At 38.2% G+C, this 6,966-nt stretch overlaps 2 protein-coding genes across 5 annotated transcripts in view; one reads left to right on the top strand and one right to left on the bottom strand.

The window, feature by feature from the left end:
- The window catches only part of LOC106882781 (uncharacterized), a 26,048-nt gene extending 25,070 nt beyond the window's left edge, over positions 1 to 978 (bottom strand). The window contains exon 1 of the mRNA XM_089358839.1: positions 207 to 978. The gene's annotated coding sequence lies outside the window, so the exon portion shown is untranslated. The remainder of the gene's footprint in view (positions 1 to 206) is intronic.
- LOC106881508 (argininosuccinate synthase) overlaps positions 126 to 6,966 on the top strand; it is a 48,577-nt gene continuing 41,736 nt past the window's right edge. For all 4 annotated transcript variants that reach the window (XR_016243453.1, XR_016243451.1, XM_089358807.1 and 1 more), the window contains exon 1: positions 126 to 170. The gene's annotated coding sequence lies outside the window, so the exon portion shown is untranslated. The remainder of the gene's footprint in view (positions 171 to 6,966) is intronic.

Below are 6,966 nucleotides of genomic sequence, written 5' to 3'. Positions count from 1 at the left end.
ATACAGTTTGAGGGATTGTTATTTCATACGAGGTTTTGTTTCTGAAATAGTGTAAAGTTACCTCCCTTAATTTACACGTCATACAACCATGCACTCTAAAAAAATCATTCTACTTTTAGGTTATTATCACTTGTAATAGTAAAAGCCGAGTAGCAACAGCTCGCTCACAGGTAAGCGTGTTTTTATATATATATAATCATACTTACACAAGTTGTATGTGTATATATACATGTATACATGCATATATAGATATTCATACTCATACGCACTGTCTTATGTAATTCATGTGTGTGCAGCTTTAAAATATATTGATATATTAAACTCACTGCTGGATTTCTGTGTAAATAATACCGAAGTTTAGTCAGTAATAAACTTAAAATTTTCCTGCTCCCGCTTGAAATATGTTAAGTGCTAAATTTTCAATATTTCCGATAAAGCTGTTTCAATTATCGGCAAAGCTGGCGTTAGCACGCCGGGCGAAATGCTTAATGGTATTTCGTCTGCCGTTACGTTCTGAGTTCAAATTCCGCCGAGGTCGACTTTGCCTTTCATCCTTTCGGGGTCGATAAATTAAGTACCAGTTACGCACTGAGGTCGATGTAATCGACTTAATCCCTTTGTCTCTCCTGCTTTGTCTCCTCTATGTCTAGCCCCTTTTGGGCAATAAAGAAATAAGATAGATAGATAGGTGTTTTTATAGTTTTCTGTCATTCGGATTACATTTTCTCTGGTAATATTTAAACTTTCGACCACTGAAGTTTAAATTTAGCTGACAGTTGATGTTGTTATTAAAAGATATATTTTATTTGACAAGATATATATAAATATATATATATATATATTTATATTTATATATGCGTGTATTTTGTTCTTTCATTAAGATGATTTCTCTCCTTGGACAAGCAATTATCCTGAGCAAAATATTGAGGCATTAAGTAAGACTGCTGTTATGACATTCAGCGTGCCTTGAGCAATTGCCTGACGGTACCCGTCCTTTTCATGGTCTGTCCCATAGCCGAGGTCGACTTTGCCTTTCATCCTTTCGGGGTCGATAAATTAAGTACCAGTTACGCACTGAGGTCGATGTAATCGACTTAATCCCTTTGTCTCTCCTGCTTTGTCTCCTCTATGTCTAGCCCCTTTTGGGCAATAAAGAAATAAGATAGATAGATAGGTGTTTTTATAGTTTTCTGTCATTCGGATTACATTTTCTCTGGTAATATTTAAACTTTCGACCACTGAAGTTTAAATTTAGCTGACAGTTGATGTTGTTATTAAAAGATATATTTTATTTGACAAGATATATATAAATATATATATATATATATTTATATTTATATATGCGTGTATTTTGTTCTTTCATTAAGATGATTTCTCTCCTTGGACAAGCAATTATCCTGAGCAAAATATTGAGGCATTAAGTAAGACTGCTGTTATGACATTCAGCGTGCCTTGAGCAATTGCCTGACGGTACCCGTCCTTTTCATGGTCTGTCCCATAGCTGATTTCTTCGAGAAAGCGAAACAAAGACAGAAAGAAAAGTGGTGGTGGGAGAGGGATCGGTTCCACTGCTTGACTGTTACTTTATTTAGACTCCAAAAGAACATAAGGCAAAGTTAACAGTAGGAATTAAATTCAGAGTGCAGAGAACCTGAATAAATACGGTACTACAAATTTCTGTTCCGACGCTCTGGTAACTTTGCTTCGCCTCATAGTTACGAAGGCTTGACTCAGTTAAGCAGTAAGGAAAGATCTTGAAGTGCTATTCATTATAGACGAGTGCCTGCTTTCGCATTTGTGTGTATAATTGTGTATGTCTCGTGTACTTCAAATTCTACTCACAGACTTGTGTATAGACAGGAACGAGTCAATGAGGAACTTTAAGCGGTCGCGCGATCGGCTAGAAATAGCAAGAAAATATCCCTTAGATCACATTGTAGAGAGAACTGATTATATTATGTAGAGCTATGAAAAATTTACAGGTGAGGATGGGTGAATGATCCGAAACTTCCGATGTTTATAATAGAAATTCGAATAAATTTTAGAATTCAAGTTTTCTAATTTAAGCACCACGCCTGCAGTTTTCAGCGGGTATTTGATTGAAACTTCGAAGAGATGAAAGGCAAAGATGAGTTCGGCGAAATTTGAATTCAGGATGCAGAATAAAAATAAAATGTGATGTATGTGTGCGCACGCATGGTCCGAAAATTTGCCTAATTAATTTCCATAAATATATATATAATAAGAAAAAGAAGTGATGATCACAACTGGAACGCTTTGATTAGAACTGACACCAAGCCTATTTCTGTACGCACACTAGTATTGACGTGTGTATGTACCTAAGAAAAGATAGACTATTTATTGTGATGGTGCGTAGTGTTCTATTGTTGAGAGAATATAGAAAAATAGAATCAAAATGCAGGAATGAATGTATATACATTGCAGACAGAAGAGCTGTGTTAACCATTAAATAAAATAAGCTGGTGCTTAAAGCCTTGTTTTTCCGTTCTTTGTTTTTTTTACCCGGTACCTGATTCATCATGATGCAAATGAGAAGCTCAATGAATGTGTGTGTAGTACAAATATTTAATAATAATTATTGTTATTATAAATATTACCATATTCTTGAAAACTTTATTATGAAATAATGTAAAGCGATGAAAACTTAGGAATACAACAAAATTGGAATCTGACCACTGCCATATGGATCACTCGCGGTGGCTCCTTAGCCAACGGGGAAAGACCACGTGGTCGCTCGGCTTGCTGAAAGTAGCAGCCAAATCTCCTTCAAATTGTTCATGAAAAAAAAAAGACACGTTAGATTTTGTGGTTCTGCATTCCCAGTACACGTGTGTGTGTGGGGGGGGGGGAATGAAACGAAAGGCGGTGTGGTCATTGCTGGAATGTCTGTGATCGTAGATAGATCTCGATCACGGTGACTTTACGAAACACTTATTCGCCACCAAACTATGCATACAATTGCATTACTGCACAAACACGCATTGTTATTATATTTTAATAAAAGAGCAATATATATACATAATCGGAGTTTATATTCTTAGACACATGAACATTTACGAGCATACTGGCGCGCGCATATTTACAAATTAAGATTCGAAAAGCTTATGCATTTGTAATTTAAATAGACTAACACACTGAAGCACCGCTGCTTCGACACATACAATTATGTATTCTAACACACTCGCATGTATTGCCGTCACTCGAGGTAATACCGCGAGCGTGTTGGCCGTCTTCAGTAGGTTTCATTAAACCTTGTTATTTGACCAACCGATGCACTTAGTGTTGAATTGATGCTTTCTTCTTTTCCTATTTCTGTCTGCGCTAATGTTGTTTTCTTCGGTTTTGATTTGCATTTTAATGTGGTTATATATATGTATATATATATATATATATATATATATATATATATATATATATATATATATATATATATATATATATATATATATATATATATAAATAGAGTTATTAATATTTCTAAGTCTCTCTAAAGGAGACTACGGCAGCGGTACTGGAAATTAATAGTTATCGCCAAGCCAACATGGCAGTCCCAAAATTAGGACGAAAGCTGCCGTGAATTAGCTCCAAGAAGCCATCGCCTCTAGCTAGCTATGTGACACACGAAACCTGTGTCCTTTATAACCTTCGAACAGGGGAGGTCAGCAGTGTCCCCCTGCTGGTTTGGCATCTGCAGACTAGTTTCAGGGTGTTGCCCCTTGTCAATGCAGAGCAGCCAAGCCTTAGCCAGGTGGCGCTGCTGACTATCTGCTCGAAGGTTATTTATCTAATTTCAGTGGAATCTATCCACTGGTTTTCAGAAATAGAGTTATTAATATTTCTAAGTCTCTCTAAAGGAGACTACGGCAGCGGTACTGGAAATTAATAGTTATCGCCAAGCCAACATGGCAGTCCCAAAATTAGGACGAAGGCTGCCGTGAATTAGCTCCAAGAAGCCATCGCCTCTAGCTAGCTATGTGACACACGAAACCTGTGTCCTTTATAACCTTCGAACAGGGGAGGTCAGCAGTGTCCCCCTGCTGGTTTGGCATCTGCAGACTAGTTTCAGGGTGTTGCCCCTTGTCAATGCAGAGCAGCCAAGCCTTAGCCAGGTGGCGCTGCTGACTATCTGCTCGAAGGTTATTTATCTAATTTCAGTGGAATCTATCCACTGGTTTTCAGAAATAGAGTTATTAATATTTCTAAGTCTCTCTAAAGGAGACTACGGCAGCGGTACTGGAAATTAATAGTTATCGCCAAGCCAACATGGCAGTCCCAAAATTAGGACGAAGGCTGCCGTGAATTAGCTCCAAGAAGCCATCGCCTCTAGCTAGCTATGTGACACACGAAACCTGTGTCCTTTATAACCTTCGAACAGGGGAGGTCAGCAGTGTCCCCCTGCTGGTTTGGCATCTGCAGACTAGTTTCAGGGTGTTGCCCCTTGTCAATGCAGAGCAGCCAAGCCTTAGCCAGGTGGCGCTGCTGACTATCTGCTCGAAGGTTATTTATCTAATTTCAGTGGAATCTATCCACTGGTTTTCAGAAATAGAGTTATTAATATTTCTAAGTCTCTCTAAAGGAGACTACGGCAGCGGTACTGGAAATTAATAGTTATCGCCAAGCCAACATGGCAGTCCCAAAATTAGGACGAAGGCTGCCGTGAATTAGCTCCAAGAAGCCATCGCCTCTAGCTAGCTATGTGACACACGAAACCTGTGTCCTTTATAACCTTCGAACAGGGGAGGTCAGCAGTGTCCCCCTGCTGGTTTGGCATCTGCAGACTAGTTTCAGGGTGTTGCCCCTTGTCAATGCAGAGCAGCCAAGCCTTAGCCAGGCGGCGCTGCTGACTATCTGCTCGAAGGTTATTTATCTAATTTCAGTGGAATCTATCCACATATATATATATATATATATATATATATATATATATGGTACTACTAAAGCAGCACGGTCCCGAACGCGCAGTCGTGTGTCCGCGCTAGCTAGTCGTGAGTGGTCGATCCTATCCCTAACCCTAACCCGCGTGTGCAAATGAATACGTGTTTAGGGTTAGGGTTAGGATCGACCGCTCACGACTAGCTATCGCGTTCGGGACCGTGCTGCTTTAGTAGTACCGTGGAAAAAATATTAAAAAAAGGGGAAGAGAAATATTTTTTTTTTTCCACATATTTTCAACTCATAATTTTAGCACGTGGTGTATACTGAATCTTCAGTATCTTTGCTCCTTGCATATATATCGATCGGCAACGGCGGTAGATCCCCTCACCGACTAAACTATAATTATTGTTATAAGTGGGTGTGTACTCATAGCGGTACTTGTGAAGATAAAAAAAAATGAGCGAACAAATTGTCACGTTTAATTATACAAAGATTTTTAAAACTTGTTCGACTCCATAGTGAAGGAAGAGAAATCACATGGGTACAAACTCTTATTTTGTTTTCTCATTAATGAAGAGGAGAGGAGGAAATTTTCACTTGTGTTATTGTTTGGGTGGAGACAAGGAACTTCAGTTTTCTCTTTTCTTTTTCTTTTTTCAACGAGAGTTAATATTTGTCTGAGAGTCACTGAACCAAACGACCTGTTAAGTACTGAGAGAAATAGTGAAAGTACTATACCAGCTAATCGCTATTGACGCAATGTCAGGAGAACACATACACACAGCTAATTAGATTATTAAATACATACAAACACTTAAGAACAAGGTACACAATAGTACTCTAAACACGTATACATAAATATACACACAGAGTAAGCAATATTATACATATGAACGTGCAGTTAGTTTAGTCTGAGACCTTGACAAATTGTAACACTACAGTCTTCTTAAAATGATATAAAATCAAAGATGTTCCTCACAGCTTGTTAGGTCACGAGCAAATTGAGGCCCGCTGAATTTTCTGAATGGCGCACCAATAAAAAAATTAGCTTAGCTTAATTTTTTTTTTTTTTTTGTGCAGCCCTCTTTATGATGAACCATGTCTCATAGGAACCCGCTTCTTGAAAAAAGCCGCTCATGCTTCACTTAAAAAACTACAGGACTAATGGCTAATATTTTCCAGTTGCATCAAATGGTTGACCTTGGAGCTTATTAATGGTCATAGCAAATAAGGAATTAATGGGGAATTATCTCGTTTTCATACAAATGACTGGTATTAAATTACTTGGGTATAGATCTATTCCTAATATTGGTTTCAGTTTTTGGTACAAGGCCAGCAAGTTCAGGGGTGGGAGTTAAGACGATTACATCAACCCTAGTGCTTAACTGGTACTTGTTTTATCGACTCCAGAAGGATAAAGGGCAAGGTCGACATCAGCAGAATTTGAACTCAGGATGAACTGATGGACAAAATGTCGCTAAGCATTTTGCCTGACGTGCTAACAATTCTGCCAGCCTGCCACCTTAAATCTACTAATGATAATTTATATTTCTGTTGCCAGTGATGGTTTCTGAAGTGATGCAGTCGATCGCTGAAATTCTGACGATAAGTTTAGTGCCATTCTGTAGCTCACTTCCGGGAATGTGGTTACACACGAGTAATTATAGCTGAGTCAGCTTTTAGTCTTAGCTCATGAGAGAGTGAGATACTTACGGTTTGCCCATTGTCTCTAGCTTACGGCATTGCCTACACTCTTATGTTCTATAATAGATTCATTATTATTTAGCCACAGGGCATCTATTCTCTTTCTTGTCTTATAATTTTTTCTTGCGTGTGTATCCAATGTAATTGTTAGTTGTCAGAAAATCCACTTGGAAAACTCATTCTAAGAAAGGTGAATAAATGTGGCCAAATGGTGCTTCCAACTTAAGGATGTGAACTGAAAAGACAATATCACTTTCCCACTGAAGTCAACTTGCTTTCCATTCCTCCAGAGCCCATAAATAAGTACTTATTATATACCATATTTGAAGGCATATAAGGCAATTTATTGCTAAAAAGAGTCTCAAA

This window comes from Octopus bimaculoides, chromosome 1 (assembly GCF_046866305.1).
Source record: "Octopus bimaculoides isolate indiv1 chromosome 1, ASM4686630v1, whole genome shotgun sequence".
Taxonomy (NCBI): domain Eukaryota; kingdom Metazoa; phylum Mollusca; class Cephalopoda; order Octopoda; family Octopodidae; genus Octopus; species Octopus bimaculoides.
The sequence above is the reverse complement of the archived record's forward strand: the minus strand, read 5'-3'. Positions and strand labels throughout refer to the sequence as shown.